The sequence below is a fragment of the Heliangelus exortis genome, chromosome 1, assembly GCF_036169615.1.
Source record: "Heliangelus exortis chromosome 1, bHelExo1.hap1, whole genome shotgun sequence".
Classification (NCBI taxonomy): Eukaryota; Metazoa; Chordata; class Aves; order Apodiformes; family Trochilidae; genus Heliangelus; species Heliangelus exortis.
In genome coordinates, this window is record NC_092422.1 from 94,413,387 (window position 1) to 94,430,792 (window position 17,406).

At 39.6% G+C, this 17,406-nt stretch overlaps 1 protein-coding gene across 2 annotated transcripts in view; it reads left to right on the plus strand.

Moving 5' to 3' along the window:
* APP (amyloid beta precursor protein) overlaps positions 1-17,406 on the plus strand; it is a 208,222-nt gene that overhangs the window by 52,213 nt on the left and 138,603 nt on the right. The gene's annotated exons all lie outside the window — the stretch shown is intronic.

Here is a 17,406-nt window from a genome sequence, read left to right on the forward strand (position 1 = left end):
TATACATATAGAATGTATTAGCAGTTTAAACAGAATTTTAGCTGTTAATTTTCTTTTTTAAGGGAAAGTTTATTTCTCTTTAGCTAAGACAGGAGCTTCTACTGAAAGATACTGTGTAGTGTTTGGAAGATTCATCACAGTATCTCTTAAAAAAACAGCTATGTATTTTATGAGTGCCTGTAGCTGTTGCATATCTTAACAGAGAAAAGGACAATCGCTTGTACAGTAATGACAGTACCATGTTTAAATTTTTCTCTTCTGTCTGGATATGAATATTGAAACATGAATACTGTTAATCTGGGTAAAAGGAAATATGATCTGATAATTAATTTTTTTCTTGACAGCATAGTTTCTCTTTGTGTTAATATCATTGTAGGCCAGAAGAGTACTGACCCCATGGAAATTCAATTATATGCAAGATATCCAGGTCCAGGTGTTTGAAGAAACCACACAATGTTTCCAATAGAATGTAATTTTTTTGTAAATTTAATTTGTTTGGTTCTTATCCTAAGTCCAGTGTCTTCTTGAAGAGCATTGATAATTAAGCATTTATAAAACACCTTATTTCCCTAATTCATTACTCCTTCCTCTTGACCTGGGAAGACAGCTCTGCCAAATAGTTCTGGTCAATAAATTGCATCTTTTGCAAATTCAGCTTCCTGAGTTGCAAATTGAAGCCTTTTTTTTTTTTTTTTTTTTTTTTTTTTTTTTTTTGAGGCAGTATCAAGATCCTTTGCTTTTCCTTGTTTCAGCCAATTATGGACCTTAAAAAAAATGGTAAATTTGATTTTGCTGAGTATCCCTTTAAACATCTGTGAAATGCTGCAGCTAACATTGGTTATCCAAGTTCCCACACAGCTTGGCAAGTCTGTTCGCTCCATCTAAGAGGAAAAAAAAAAATAAAGATCATCCAAGTAGCAGGAATTACACGTATGCCTCTAAACAAGGAAGCAAAGGGGTTTTATTTAAGAAAAATTTGTAATGCCATATAATTTTATGTATGTGTACTATTTAGCATTTTAGAGGAGGGTGTCATAGAAGCTCTTTTTTTGAGCCATTGTTGAGAGCACAGTTACTCGCTGAAGACTGGATAATGGCTTTTCAGATTTTTGTAACTCCATGGGTCAGAGCTGTTCTGTTGAGCAGCAGTATGATTTGTTCCTCTTCCCATTTCATTCCTCTACCCCATATGTTCATGCAAGAGCACTGCTCTCTCTGGTTTGGAGTTTGCAGTTATGTGAAGTAATGTGAATACCTCCCGTATTCAGCCAGGTTCGAAGTACCTGAATGTCCTCAATTTTATGTACTTTCAGTTTCAGCATCTTGAGCTGTTGTTGCTTAAGATCTCTAGCAAGAAAACCAGTTCTTCCTCCAGTCAGATTGTGTGAGCTAGTTTTAGAATTTCTTAGCAAAGTAGCAGGAGTGCAGTTATGGAGTGGTTTAGCAGAAGTGTTGAGCTTAAGTTTTACATTCTGTTGCAGAAAGAGTCAGTTTTCTTCCCCTCCTCCTCACTTCTGCTCTGCCAGATTTTAGCATATGTCTGAACTTGTGAAGATGAAACGTGGGGAGCTGAGCTAGTACAAAGCTAACCCCTGCAAACATAGAGAAAAGGATGAGTTTCTGTGCCTGACCCAGCTCACCAAGAGTCAGATGAGCTGGAGTGCTAATGCAGGAGAGGTGGAAGGGAAGGGAAGGACTTTCCCTTCTTATGGCAGCTGACTAATTGTGTGGCTTTGCAATGGTGTTTGAACAGTCTGTAAATTCTGTTTGTACAGCTATTTAGATATTTCTGAAGACACTACATCTTTCTGCCTCTTGGCCCTTTGTGTGTTCAGAAGAACGCATTCAGTAACACCTGAATTTCCCCAGCAAGTCTCTGGTGGTAAAGAACTTGAACGATTTAAATGGAAAAAGAATGATGCTATTAGGTCTAGAAGACAGATTTCAAATCAAGCCTGTAATGAAGATCAGGCCACATGTTAGTCAGAGATGCAAATGTGGCTCCATTACTTAATTTTGGTCAGTGATAGAAACATTAGTGGAAAGCAGATAGATTCAAAACACCAGCATACAGAAAAGGGGAGAGAAGAAGGTAGCTGAAAATAAAGAAATATGAACAAAGCTGGTACTTTTAGGCAGGATGATGACAGAAGGCAAGACACAGGAGAACTGAGAGATGAATTGAAAGACTGAAATTTTACATACTGCGATATCCTTGTAGTGGTTATCCTATTTGAAGTTAAATTTTCTTGGGTAATTTGCTTAAGTCTTTCACCACAGGCCTACCGGATTTTGTGAAAAAGGATGTGGAACTCCATCTCAAATGTAGGGTTCCTAAACTTCTGCTGTGTTTGCTGTTGCTTTGGCTTCTGCTAGGGTGTTGCAGCTGGAGGTGAAGGAGGAGCAGCTGTGCTCTAGAGCATCAGTCTCACAGTCTCACAAAAAGAGGGTTCTTTGTTGCTGTTGCTTACCAGACTAAAGTCCTATCTTGAGCATAGTGCAGACATGGATTTGATATTTGCAGATTAATGGGATGTAATGAGCTACTGTATTATGTAGCCATGTAATAAGATTTTTTTGCAGGAAAAGTGCTGGGCTGTCTGACAGGGTGTGAGAGGGTCAGCCTGGCGGTTGCCACAGGGCTGCAGTGGAAGATCAATGCAAAACTGCTCACATTAGGAGTTTGATAGAGTTCTTTGAAGTCTCTGCAAATCCTTACGTTGATTTTGCTGCTTAGGTTAGTCTTTGGAAAAGGAATTTCAGTCTAGTTTAATGTCTCACTTTCATGAGCACTAAAGAAATTGAAGCTTATCTCTGAAACAGTTGCCCTGCTAAAACAACAGAAACTTCTAAGCTGCAGAGTGCAGTAATAAAGTAGATTGCATCATAACATAATCCCGAAGATAAGAGCATTTAAAGCTTTGATCTGCTTTTTTCATTTCTAAAAGTTTCAACAGAAGCGTAGGTGTGGCTCTGAGGAAAAAAGTAATCTCTTTCCCAGGACAATCCAAAGCAGTGTTAAGGATTTTTTGTTTGTTCTTTCTTCATCACTTTGAATAGCTTTTCCATCAAAAAGTACTTGATTGAAATGGTCAGACTTGATTTATTTTAACTTCAATCCTATTCAGTGAATTTAATTTCTGCTGGAGAGATGGTGACAAAGATCATTTTAAGTTACATATACTGTTTGTCAGTGTCACTGTGAAGCAAAACCAAAAGAAGACATATGGTAAATTACCATACTTTCTTTTAAAACTGAAGTTCTTTCTGGAGATTAAGGAATTGGCAAATTGGAAAAATCATGCAAGAACAAAAATTATTTGATTGTGTTACTGCTACTGAGTTGCAGTCACCATAATGACTCCAAGTATACCTGTTTGTACAGCAATTAATTCAGAAAATGTTTTTCTAGTATCCATTATGCCAATCTGTTCAATACTGTTGTAGCAAAGCCTTTCAATGATGAAGAGCAAACCCTTTCAGTGATGAAGAGCAAGACAGTTTTATGCCAAAGGTTGAGTTTGGTAGTACTTGAAGCCCCTTTCTTCTTCTTTTCTTTAATCCCTTTGCTGAGGTTTCCCATGCAGTGTGTCCTGTTCTTGAGATGCTCTGAGCTTGTTTAGTTGGATGCAACCATAACAATGACATTTTAATTAGTGGCCTCAAGCAACAAATTAATTGAGGAATTGTTACACAGTGATCAAGGAGAAGCAGTCTCTTGTAAACTTGGTAAACTCCATCAACACCTTTTGTCAGTGGTGTACTCAGCATGTGTTGTCCTCTTCTGCTTTCTTAGCTTCAGAATTGGAAATGTTGATCTGTATCATGCTGAAACTTTTTTTGTACCTTCAAGCAGTGAAAGTAACTGAGGGTTCTCATGTGCTGTTTCATCTGTGAAAAGTATTTGTGTATCTGCCTGGTAGGGCTCTCTTCTTGCTCTTCTTTTGTGCAAAGCCCTCTGGTGTCCAGCATCAGGCAGATCAGACATATGATAACTGAATCCTCAGGCAGAGGACTGATGCTACACATTAGACCTGCTCTCTCAATTCGGTTTTTAAAGGAATATTCAACCATTGATACACTTTCTTTCCTGATTTTAAACTTTACCATATCATTAGCCCAGCGTATCTTTGCTATGGTAATGTCTTTGTATGTCTTTGGATATCGTGCCTCAGTGAGAACAGGGTGCAAGCTTCAGCTGAAATTAAATCCTATTGCAAGTGTCCTTGTTATTCTCTTCAAGAGCAAAGGATCCTACAGCTGTAGAAGAAGATCACAAATGTCTGTGGAGTGCAGGTGATACTAAATCTTAAGATGATGGAAGTATTTACCTGTTCCTCCCGTGTATTTTGGAAATGGTTGAAATATGTTTTGTATCACGTTTGATGACCATCTTACCAAGCTTGCATGTTTCAGATTTCAAGTAACACAGGAACTTCACCCAGGATAAGAGTGGCAATAGCTTGGCAAGTAGCTGTCACACCGTCAGCAAACTCTTAACACTGGTACTCATGTTAAATTGACATCAATTTTTTTGTTTCATGGTGAAAGCCTGATTCGTACAGTACTTGGACTGAAAATACACAATGATATTTTGCTCTTTCGACCCTGTGAAAAAGTATCTGGCTTAGATGGGTGCTCTATGCTCTTGGCTTGAATTTTCGTCCATTTTATGAGCACTTTGAGAGTTCTGCTGGCATGATGCTTGGTGCAGAGGGGCATGTTTCAGCTGCACAGTGTTTTGAATTGGAAAACAAATGCAGGATTACTTGTCCTTCTCTATGCTTTAAAATTCAGGATTGATACATCTCAGAAGATTCATAACTGACTTGGAATTACTAAGTTTATTCTAATGTTCCCTTTGCTCAACATGTCTTGGAGCATGTTGAAGTGCACATCCTGTTTCTGCTTGAGTATAAGGTCTTGCATATATTGGTTTCAAGTTTTATTGGGTATGATTTGACTTAATGTTACGGCCACAACTGTTGTTCTTTAGGGATGAACATCACTGTGGTCAGTTGAGTCATTGGGAGCAATTTGAAGTCCTGGATTCTCCATTAGGCAGCCATCCAAATCCATCTGAGATTGTTCTTTTGTAGGAGAAAGGTGGAAAAAAAAAAAAAAGGACTTTTCATTTTTCTGGCTTTCTTTGGGTTGATGGATTCAATCTTTCTGTTAGAGAAGCTGGTGTCAGGGTTCCCATTGACTTCAGTGGAGCACGCAGTAAAAGGCCTCAGAAATGCTTAGCCATCTGTATGGGAACAGATTGCATGAGGCAGAAGGCTGGCAAGAAAATGTTTAGCTTCTTTTTTCAGTGGGGGATGGAGCACTGAGGAAGTCTCTTCTTCAGTTCTCAACCCTCTTAGAAGCTTCTGTGAAATTTACAGATGCCTATAGTAAGCCTAATATCTGGGAACTTCAGGCACATCTAGATCTGTTGCTTCTATAACAATTTATGAGAAGCTTCTGTCAGAACCTTTCCCTTCCTTATATCTACAAGTTTCCATATCCAAGCTCTGCAGCAATGTTTATTAACTGTCAGTGATAAAATTGCTCAAGAGCTTTGGTCCCTAAGCTCTTCTGTGCTGCATGAACAACTCATGAGTAGCCAGGGCCTGCGGTGAACGTGCAGTGGTGGAGCATGGGTATGGGTCTGAGGGGATGAGAGTTTAATCTTATTTTCTCAGTGACAGAAAAGAAACGAAGCCAGGTAGGTCTGCTTTGGTAACACTGCAAAAGAGGGGAATTTTCTGCTATCTGGGTTAAAATACAGTAATGAGATAATACTATAGTACTAAAAAAGAGGGCAAACTGAGTGTTACACAGCTGAATTTCCCTGGGAGACAGTGTCTCAGACCCACAGCTAACTCAGTCTTCTCACTCCTGGTGTTATCTGTGTGTGCAGTCTGGCACTGTAGACTTTTCCCTACAAAGTCTATTGTAGGAAAAAGATGGCAGGAATTCACTCAATGGTAAACCACAGGTAATGATGGCCACTTCATTTCTTGCTTTACTTTCAAACTTGCAGATGCCTATGGACTCCAGGGCACAGGTTGTCTGAAAGCCTTTATTTTCAAACGGGGAGATGGTGGGGAGATGTTAAATACCCACATGGACATCATTCATGGTCTCTGGATGATGGCTTCATTCTTTATCTACTATAGTATTTAGCAGAAAAACTGGATTAGCTGTTTTCAGTCCAATTTAGCAACTGAAAATGAAAGTACCAACCAGTTTACCAAAATAAGGAAAAGTTTTTACATCTTTCTTGGACAAATTTCCAAGCTTTGTTTCAAAGACATTTGCAGGTGGCAAATTGAATACGTGAAGTAAGTAAAAGTGTTGTGGAAGCTTTCCAGGTCTCCTGAAGTCCAAATTTCTGAAGTACTTCCAATAGTTGGTTTCTCAGTGATTTTTTTTTTTTTTCTAGGGGATGTATGGGGCATATCTTTATACAAACATTTTTATTCTAAGGATTTTTCTCCATTTGAAAATTATTTCAGATTAAAAGATGGTGCAAGTTTAAAATGAAGTCCTGAATAAGTCCATGTAGGTTTAATCATGCTGGCGTGCATTTGTTCAGCTTATCTTTCAAATTTCAGTGCTGAAATGTATTGTCTCTGCTTTGGAGGACTGTTATTTCATAAAGTCTCCTATTTGCAACTTAAGCACATGTGAACAGTTAAAAGATTAAGTCAACATCTCTCTTGATAGCATGTCCAAACTGCAGTTCTCTTGAGTAGATTTCACTCCAGAAATGCTTAGTGACAGTTTCTATAGGTGAGCCTTGATAGTGAACTTGGTTTGATCTGAGGTGTAGATAATACTAGTGATGGAAGTAAGAAGTGCTTGATTTATTTTCAGTTGTGTGTTCTTCAGTTTACAGTCCTACAAGAGCATTTTGGAGACAAAGTAACTGTCTGTGTGAGACAGTGATAAGGCAGTTCTGATTAATCTGGACCAAATATTAGGAGAAAGACTTTGAGAAAAATACAAGTTTATAAATAATTGTGAAGGAAGATGTGAATTCTTTAGGTAGGAAACTTTAATACCATTTTCTACCGGTACTAAATGGTTTGTGTTTGTATTTTAAAGCTATAGTCCACGTAATGTATATTTCATGCACAAGAACAAGGATTATATATAAAAGAAACGCTGCTTGATTTAAATGAAAAAAGTAATGTCATATTAAAGCCATTTAGCTAATTACTGAGTGTATCCTGTGTCAAAGGATCTGTCCAACACATGGAATGTACATTGCTCTGCTGTTCACAAACAAGAAATGTTACTGATCTGAATTTTTTTTGCAGATGTGCTTCCTGCAATTTTGTTCCTCTTGTTCAACTTTTAACTTCTCTAAAGCTTGGGTTGCATTTTAGAACACTGTGTAGTCTGTTTCCAACTTACATGCTTCCTGAACTTTTTCTGTAATTCATTTCACTACAGAAGTAAACCACGTATGTTTTTTTTATATTTTGGATGATGGAGTACAACCACTGTTTCAGAATATGACCTTACGTTACCACTTCACATTCTTGGTACTAGAGCCTGAAGCTCATTTCATGAAAAGGGAAATCACAGTCTCATTTGTCTTTTGGGGCATGCATACAGCTGAATTTAGGCTCTTAGATTATTAAATTACCCTTTGGCTAGTTCCTCAGTAAACTCAAGAATGCATAAATTAATTAGATTATTAAAAATGAGTTCCCAGGCCTGTTACTTTGTGACAGTTTTTGCACGGCCCCGAGGACAACTTTGACATAAAGTAGGTCATTTCATAAGCAGTGGAACTTGGAAATAGTTGAACAGAGAACACTTACATTTTTTCAAGTATATTTTCGTAGATTATATGCTGCTGCTTAGGTATGTTTTGTACTGTGATTTAACATACCTAAACTCAGTTACAGTCACATATGTTCCCATTTGATGGATGGTAGGATGTTTCTGTAGGTGAAACTTGCAAAACTAGTTCAGGTAATTTTTGTGATTTGAAATGTCAACTGTAGCCCATATACATTTAGGATTTCTTTCAAAACCTGGAGAAAAAAAAATTTAAATTTCCAGTTGTAGTGATTCTCACAAAGATAATAAATTGCTTAATTGAATGCTTTCAAAACAGTCCTCTGTCTTGGGGCAGAAGTTGTTGGCGTGAGAACCGGTGCTTTCCTTGATGGCCCTTTTTGAAGCATTTCAGGCTTTAGATGAAATACAGTGTTTCATCTAAATCATGAAAATACAAGAAAAAGACAGGTCAGACTTTGTTGTTTGTTTGGGGGTTTTTTGCCTTTTTTTTTTTTTTCCCTTTTAATGCTAGCTTTTTTAAAAAAATAGTCCTGCAAAGGACCACTCCTGAAGGTCCAGGTCAGGTATCTGAGCCTTTATGGCAGTCCCTTGGATGTTGCTGTTGTAGCCAACACAATTTAGTTTGAAAACCCTCTCTATATGTAAGTTGTCTTAAACAGATCACTGGCAATTCATGTATTGGGCCTTTCTCCCACTGACGTGTTACAGAGGGATGGCAACCTGCAGGAGAATCTGGGAAACCAAACCCAAACTCTCTACCTATTCCACCTTGTTGATACAGTGACAGAGCTCACTAAGCAGCTCTTAAAGAGGAAATGGGATAGGTGCAATCTTGCATCATGCCTAGAGGGGGAGGTTTAGTTTATTTTTAAATTACTGTTTTTAACTACTTCTGTGTATGTGTTTTTTTCCATCTTGGGAGGACATCCTTTACGAAAAAATATCCTGTTAACCTGTGCTAGGTATTAGTCTATCTCACTGTTCTAATACTTACCCTTATTCCTGTAGCAACTTATTTAAAAAAAAAAAAAAAAAAAAAAAAAAAAAAAAAAAAAGCACAATCAAAGAAAGCCAAAAAAAAACCTCCCCAAAACTAAACCCCAATCAACTAAACCCCAAAACTTCCCAGATCTGTTACTCATCAGAGTATCAGTAGAGACTACATCTGCCTGTTAATGGTTTCATCTTCTGTGTCTGTATTTGAGCAGAGTGAAACCTTGATTAGGCTTATGGTGGCCATGACAAAGTGGGCTTTGCTGTCTCTCTGTGAATAAAAATTCCTGTCTACAGAGAAACAGAAGTTCTTGCTGCATTTAAACCAAGAAGTGTGTAAGGCAGACAAAGAAGCAGCTTAGAAGAGACCAAAAGTCCAATCCTGTTTACTCTGAGATATTACAGTATGAGCAGCTGTATATCCTCTGTAATTATACAAGAGAGACTCTAGAGACCTGATGTGGTAGACAGCATTTGCCTGGCAGGGCTGATTTTTGGTTTGGTTTTCCTATTGCATGCAAACATATTTGTGCTATTAAATCAAAGACTTGAAAGGCAGTGAGGAGGATGTGGTTGACCATGCAGCCTTATTTTTGCATCCATAGACTTCTCCCTCCCTTTTTTGTGCAGAGGAAAGCACTCAGAGAGGAGCTGGTGTGGGACTGTTCAAGTAAATCTGTGTTAATGCATGGAGCCTTGTGCATGAATTTGGGCAGAGCAGGCTTCCTCCCATCTGGGAGTTTTTCTGAATGCTTTAATTGCAAGGTAAGTGGCAGCCATCCGTGAAATTCCAGATAAAGGCATGTTAGGAATTTTTCAGAGAAGGAATTGTGTACAGATGGGTGAACCAACCCAAATGGCCACTGTACTAAAACCAGCTCATGTTTCTACCACTCTCAATACCAAAAGCACTTGGGATACTATACGAGGATTTTCTATATTCCCTGCTCACAGAGTTCAGTCTATGTCCTCATGTCCAGGAGTGAAACCACAGCAGCCTCTTGATCTCTCCTCCTTCTCTGCTCCCATCTCCTCCCCCTATCCATGGATAATGCTTAGAAGGTTCATCAGCTCGTCTCACACACACTTGTGGGGTTTTTTCTTGTTTTTTTCTTTTCCATGGGATAGGATCAGTAATGAAGAAAACCAGTTTGAGTGCTGAAATGTATGCTGGCTTTTTACACTTGGAGGAAAAAGATGAGGAGGCTTAAAAGATGCTTAGGATAAGAGGATAGAGCATCTGTCTCCTAGCATGGGACTCGAGAATCACAGGGTGACCAGACAGATTGGAAACAGGAACTGACATGATGTCAGAATGGGTGGATTAAGAGGCAAAAATTGGTGTGGAAGGAATTAAAATAGTGAGTGAAGCCCTTGACCAGCAGCTCTGCCTAGTTGTGAAGCAGCTGAGATGTTGGAAGGGAGGAGGATGATTTGTCAGATGAACTCTTAAGATAGTTTCAAGAGCAGTACATGAAACTCCTAGGTGAGCCTGAGGATTGACACAGCTAGTGAGGCTGAAGCCATTAAAAGCTGAAGGATATAATGGGTGGATAGTGGGTGATGTGGCTAAAGATATGAAGTATTATGGCTTTGGAAAGTTGTCCCAGAGTTGAATTAAAAGAAATAATTGTCTAGTTTGGAAGACACTCAGCTTGGTTTTATATATTTACTCTGAGTAATTGGGTGTGGTGTTGCTTTTAAGAATTGATTACTTCTATTTTCTTTTAAACTTAAAGTTAAAAGGGTTCTCACTTCCCAAGTGGGAGCTGGAAATTAGTGCAAAAGCCTGCAGTGTTGTGCTGATGAAACTGCAGGAGCAAATATCTGGGGCTTTTTATTCCCTGCTTCTCATTCCCAGTTCAGAGTTTAGATCTTAATTGATGAATATTCAAAACCCTCCGAAGTAATACAGAAAAGTAGTCCTAAAAACCAATAATAAACTACAGTATTTTTATACTTGGCATGCAGTGTAACTTGAATCTGTGTATAGCTGTCTATCTTCCAGGTACAGACTCTGAGACTGGGAACAGGGCATTTTATTCAGGGTTGGCAGTGTCATTGCTTCTCATGTGATGCCACTACTGCTGCAGCTCCTCAGGGACAGCTGGGGCTCTGCAGCATCGCTGCTTCTGAGGTGCAAGATGGGGAAGCTCACAGAGACACTGTACACGGACACACAGGAACAGTTATCATATTCTTCCTCTATGTGGACATGCCAAATGCTTGAAAATGATTGCAGTGTGTCTGCTTGTTTCTGGTCTTCAGTAACATACCCATGCAAAATACTGAGAAGCAGCTTTTTGTTTCTTTCTGTGGTTTTGACAGGGAAGTTGCTTTATACTCCCTGGCAGGAAAATCCTCAAAAGGATTTTTTCTGTATTATTTATTTATTTAAAGACATATTCTAGAATGGAATAGAAATAGTTTTGATCCGTATATAATTTGTTAATCTGGAACTGAAGGGTTTTTTTCATAGTTGAAGCATTGTTTAGCTGTCCTTCAGACTTGCTGTCAAAGGACATTTTCCACGAGCATTTTAAGACCAGTCTTTCTAAACACTGGTTATTAAATGTAGGTATTCTTTTGTGCTTGCAGTAACTGTTAGCAGACTGCTTCACTGAAATGATAAAAATTTCTTTGTACATTTAAGGCACAGAGGTAAATGGTTACATATACTTATTTCTCTTGTTACTTTAATAAGTACTTCAGAAAATGCAGAAATTGAAATAACTCCATCAACCTCCTAATCATTAGCTAACCTTGTAAACCTTTCAAAAATTATTTGAAAATACAATAAAGCAATATTATGAACGATCTAGAAGATGAGGGGCATAATGAATAGTATCAAGAGGTGAAGTACTGTGTTTTTGAATTTAAATGTCTTCAAGTATCAGATATGACTTATGTCTTAAATTATTATGCTTAAGTATCAATTCAAGATTGCACCAAGGTGTGCAGAGTTTTTCTTTTGATGAGTGTGTATGACTAGGTTGAGAAACTTATTTTTATAGTCATATATGAAGGATTGATTACTATTTAAAAAAAAAAAAAACAAAAAAAAAAAAAAAAGGAAGTATCTACTGGACATTTCTTTTGTATTTACTGATGGTATTTGAACCCTGGCAGAGGTTCCCCAGAGAGAGGCTGTGGAGTCCTTGAGATACTAAAAGCTATCTGGGCATAGTCCTGGCAACTAGCTTTGGGTGGCCCTGCTTGGGCAGGAGGGTGAGGTCCCTTCCAGTCTCAACCAGTTGGTGGCTCTGTATGAATCGGGACTATCATGGAAGATGGCAGGCATTGTTCATTGGACCTGTTTCCAAGTATCGCTGCAGTGGCAATGGATACAGGTATCCATGTAGGCAGGCATTTTCCATGTTAACAGAGCAGCCTCTAGGAGTGGGTAGGATACTTGCAGGAGCACTCTTGGGGGTGCAGTTGGTCAATATCACTGAACCCTGTTCAGCGTTATTCAGCAACTTGATCTTGTTAGCTATTTGAGTGATAAATTAAGATGTTACCAAATTTTAAATATCTGAAAGTGGTTGTAAACTGCAGCTAGGCTTGTCCAGATTAAATGGACTATTTCTGGAATCAAGCACTTCCTCTGTGCAGGATACATGATCTCACTATTGCTCTTTGATTCTTCTTTGAACTTTTTCCAAATTATCCATGAGCCTCTGCCCCTGCTGCTGGGCCTGGTGTTCCAGGAGCCATGCCTCCCATGCCTCTTGCCCCTAGTGTATCTCAGGGAGATAGTGTTGGCCACTGGTTGTCATCCACTGCCCCAGCTGCCCTTCCTGTCCCACATGAGTGATTGGTGCTCCCTGTGCACCAGGGGCCGGGGGATGCACCTGCCTGTGCCAGCCATGCTGGGAGCCCTCTGGGCTGCTCTTTCTTCCACAGGCAGGAGGGGCAGCTGCAGTGGCCTTTGTGCTTCTTTGCTTGAATGTTTTCCTCTGCCCTGTCTTCTTGTTTTTCCCAGATTTGTTTCAAAGTAATCCCTAAGCAACTGTTGTGTAACATATTCAACCAGTTTGTTGTAATGTTGTCACTATCGGATCATCAGCACTTTTGTATATAGACAGATCAGAATGCATTTTCTATTATTGAGCACATGTAAATTTTTGTCCTAAATCCATGTGTCATCAGACATGGTAATGGTAAACACTAGGGTAAACCAGATTACATTATGTCCTCAGTAGCCTGAGTCAAGAGGCGTTAAAGATTTTTTGTTTCTGAAGTTAGGGAACTAACTTAGTAATGAAAATGGAATCTAGCTGTAACTTTTGATGGCTAGTTAAAATTTTTAGGTTACATTGACTTTGTTTCTTCTACCACTTCTTAAATACAAGGAGTTACTCTACATCACGTTATGAAAATACTGGAAGTTTGGATGTCGTGTAACTTTCTGGAGCTGCTTGCTCTGACTTAGAAGCAGTGGTGTCTCATTAGGGACGCTATAAATAAATATGACACTCATTTTTCTGTGCCACTAAGTAGGTCCCACTTCAATTCAGAGCAAATATCTTATGTTAGTCTAGCGAGGAGAACTTTCTTCAGCACATATGCATTGCTGGCATTAACCTATTGATAATGAAATTCAAAGCCTGCTTTCTCTTGTGAAGGGTGGACAGATCTTTGTGTGAACTGTCAAATGAAATTAGGAGTTTAGTAAGTGATGCAGAAACAGAAGAGCCTTCTTTGTATTTTTTCATCCTTGTGCCCTTTTGACAAATACTGTTAACTACTTAGAATTTGGTTCACTGTACTAACCATAAGTTAAATTTATTATTTTGGGAAGTAGTAAAAAAAAATATTATATATCTCCCTTCAATCCCCCCAGTCTTACTGTTTTGATAAGGAACTACAGTAATAGTTTACTCTTGCTTGTTAGAAATTCTCTTCAGGAAAGCAACTGTACCATGTCTTTGTTCTCATGGTTCAGAATCCTGTTTTCTATCATTTTAAAGCTGTCTTGATGTTCCTCTGGATGCATGAAAATAAGCTTTGAGGTTTTTTCTAAATTGCTGTTATACCATTCCAATCGAACCATTGTGAAATTTTTTTAAGTGGTCTTTGTTTAAGACATTAATTTCCTCTGTACCTGACAAGGGACAATTAACCCCGAGGAATGTTAAGGTCCTGATTAGAACATGTCCGTGACTCTGATTTATCAAGCGTGTGTTTTGTGACAGCATCTGGTGTTACATAACTGTGGGCTCTAATTATTCAGATGTGATGTCTGCAGATGTATGAACTTGGAGGAGCACAGCATGACCATGCTAAATGTAATGTCCAAAGAAAATCGAACCTTTCTGTAGCATCTTGCCTGCTAGCTCTGTAGGCAGCTACAGTGCCTGGCAGTGTAGTATTTACACAGCAGCTGAGGTGTGAAATTGCCCATCGCAGTGACATCCTAATCCATTTTGGCAGTGCTGTGATGAGCCAAGAGCACGAACATGTGCAGACCTGTTTGGTGGAACTAGAGGCAGATCTAAGGTGAAAGATAAAGAGATTGAAGAAGAAAGGGAGCTTTCCTTGAATTTGCAACCTTGCTGTTTCAGTTCAGAGTTCAGTCTTTGAAGCATTGATGGAGCTGGGGGAGAGCAGCAAGTGCCTCTGTATCTGCTTTCTGTGAGTAGTGAAAAAATGGTGGTATATTTGTAATGTGGATGATAACGATGAGTCCTGGTCACCTGCTGACAAAAGGAGCAAAGCACAGCTACAATCTTCTGTGTGCAGGAAACTCTTAAGTTTTCAATTCTACTCTGTGGGCTTTTTTGAAGTAAACTGCATTTCATTTGCTGGGTCAACACAAAAGGCTGCATCTGAAGCCTCTGCACGCACTGCAACCATTAGTTTGTAGTGAGCTGAGGGTGCTGTTGAAGGTGGCAAAAATGTATCAGATGGCTTATGTGATGTGCTTACATAAATCAAGATGCATCTGATTAAAAAATGCTGCTTTGTAATAGAAAGCAAGGTTGCTGTTCAGTCTCTTTAGCATAAAGTGGATTGTTTAAGTAGTGTTTCTGTCTAGTCCTTTTCTTGGCATTGTTACTGTTACTGTCTTGTTTTGTGCCTTAAGATGTTATGAGAGTTAAATTTTACATTTATACTAACTCCTTCCTGTCTGTTAATAAAAGTAAGAGGTTCTTCCCAGGTATTTCCAATCATGCTTTGTTTACTTTGTGTTATGACCATGGCTGTGGACCAGTGTCATGTCCTGGATCAGTAAACACAGGAATTTGAATTATGTCCTTGCTTTCCAGTCTCCTTCTCAGAGAGGAGCCTGAGTACAGCTAGATCCAAATCCTCATCTCAGTAACACAACCCAGATGACAGCCCAGGGAGATTTGGACTGTACCCCTTTGCTTTCTAGTCTCCTTCTCAGAGAAGAGCCTAGGTTCAGTGGGATCCAATCCTCCTTCCAGGCCTGGGTTTCCCAGAGAGGGTAACCAAACTATAGGGAAAACTTGACCATCCAATACCACTTGATCGAATTAAGGTGAAATGACACTCAAGGTCTGTATTTGAATATAAGATTTAATTAGAACTACGGAAGGAATAAAAGCTGATGCCTCAATTATTATATATGATCAGGCTATGCAAGCATAAAGGCTGATTATTTAGATGACAGAAGTCACAATATGTGTGTGTTCAAGCTGGGAAAAAAAATGGGGTTACTTAATGATTTTAGGAAAGAGAAAGCAAGAGAGAGAGAGCAGAAAATCACTGGTCCTGTATCCAGCACTGGGACAGCCACTGGGGGAGTGTTTGTGTCCGTGGAGCTCCCTAATGCACCGATGCAGCCCCTGTTTCATAGCCCTGTTGTGCTTAGTAAGCATGGTAGAGAAATATCAGATTGAGCAACTGGAGCAGCTCCCCAGTCCTGCTTTCTGTATGGCCCTAGGCCGTATGTAGACCCTTATCACTGTCTCTATCCTCTCCTGCAGTCCTTTTGGAATGCTGTCAGAGGATGTGGGGGCTTGCACTGCCCTCACTCCCTGCCGAGTGCTAATGAGGCCTGAGGACTGGTCCATCACAACCAGGCCACATTCATTCAGACACTATTGATCTCAAATCTGACCAAGGCCATACTGTTGTTCATTAGTGTCTTTTAAAGTTTGAAGCTTGTACTGAAGCTGCAGTTAAGCATCCTGCTTGCTTTATTTTACCACAGTTACATTTTGAACTTTCAGCCTGGGGAGTGCCAGGAAGCACTGGCTTGCTGGGGTGCTGTGTGCTTGAGGGGAATACGACTGAGATCAGTCCTCTTCCTCAAGGGAGAGATGTGGAGGTTCTTTTCCAAGCATCTCTTTCAGACACACAGAATTCACTCAATCTCAACTCATCTCTCTCTGGTTGGGATTATATTCCTTTTCTGAACCATTGCCAATTACTTGTTTTTCCTTAGGCTTGTTCCTATTTCTGTTTTTCCTTAGGTATGAGTAGTCTGTAGTTTTCAGTCCACCAAAATCCTCACATCTGATGTGGAAGTTGGTAAGGACTGCTTGAGGACAGACAAAGGAAAACTAGTGCTTTCTGAGTTTGATGTTAGGGCTGATAGATTGCCAATTTGAAAAATCAGAAGTGGGACCCATAGGCTGTGCCAGCAACTGCTGTGATGGTGGTGAAAATTGGGAGTGCAGCAGCTGGGCTGAGTGCCCATGCTGGGCGTGCATTGCAGGCTTGGCTTTGGTTAGCTCAAGCCTGGTGGTGTAGATCAACTGCCTGTTAGGTGAGCTCCAGGAGCACACATTCCCTTCAAGTTCTATCCATAAAGAATGTGGTTTGCCTGCTCTGAAATCCCTCCATAGCTTAAAGTGCAGCATGGTGCAAGGCAGTGTGCTCCCAATGAAGTGAAACACACATGTAGGAGGTGACTGAGAGGGCGGTCTGCAAAAAAGATCAGCAGCTAAGAACCATCCTTGGTGAAAGAGGCCATTGCTGACTGTAAAATTTAAAAATGGATGGGATAGTCTGAGGGAGATAAAAAGCCAAATATGCAGCTTGGCTGAAGTTGTGGTTTGCCAGTGAATTAGTCATACAGTTTGCTGGTGGCATGGTTATGTCATACTGCCTTGGTTGTGGGTATATAAATCTATTGCAGTATTAAGAACCAGTAGGATTTTTACAGAATTATCACAGTTGAAAAAGACCTCTAAGACCACCACCTCCAACTGTCAACATCCCCCTCTCCCCAAATAAAATATTTATTTATCAATATCAGTATCACTCACTATAGCATGTCCTGCCTCATCTATACAGTTTTTAAATATTTCCAGGGGTGGTGATTCCACCACTACCCTCTCGGTAAAGAAATTCTTCCTCCAATCTAGTCTAAACTTTTCCTCAATGCATCTTGAGGCCATTTCCTCTGGTCCTATCATTGTTCATTTGAGAGAAGAGGCCAGCACCCACTTCCCTGCAACCTCCTTCCAGGTAACTGTAGAGCGCAATAAGGTCTCCTCTCAGCCTTCTCTTCTCCAAACTAAACATTCCCAGTTCCCTCACAGGTCTTGTTCTTCAGACCCTTCACCAGTTTTGTTACCCTTCTCTGAACTCACTCCAGCACCTCAATGTCTTCCTTGTAGTGAGGGGCCCAGA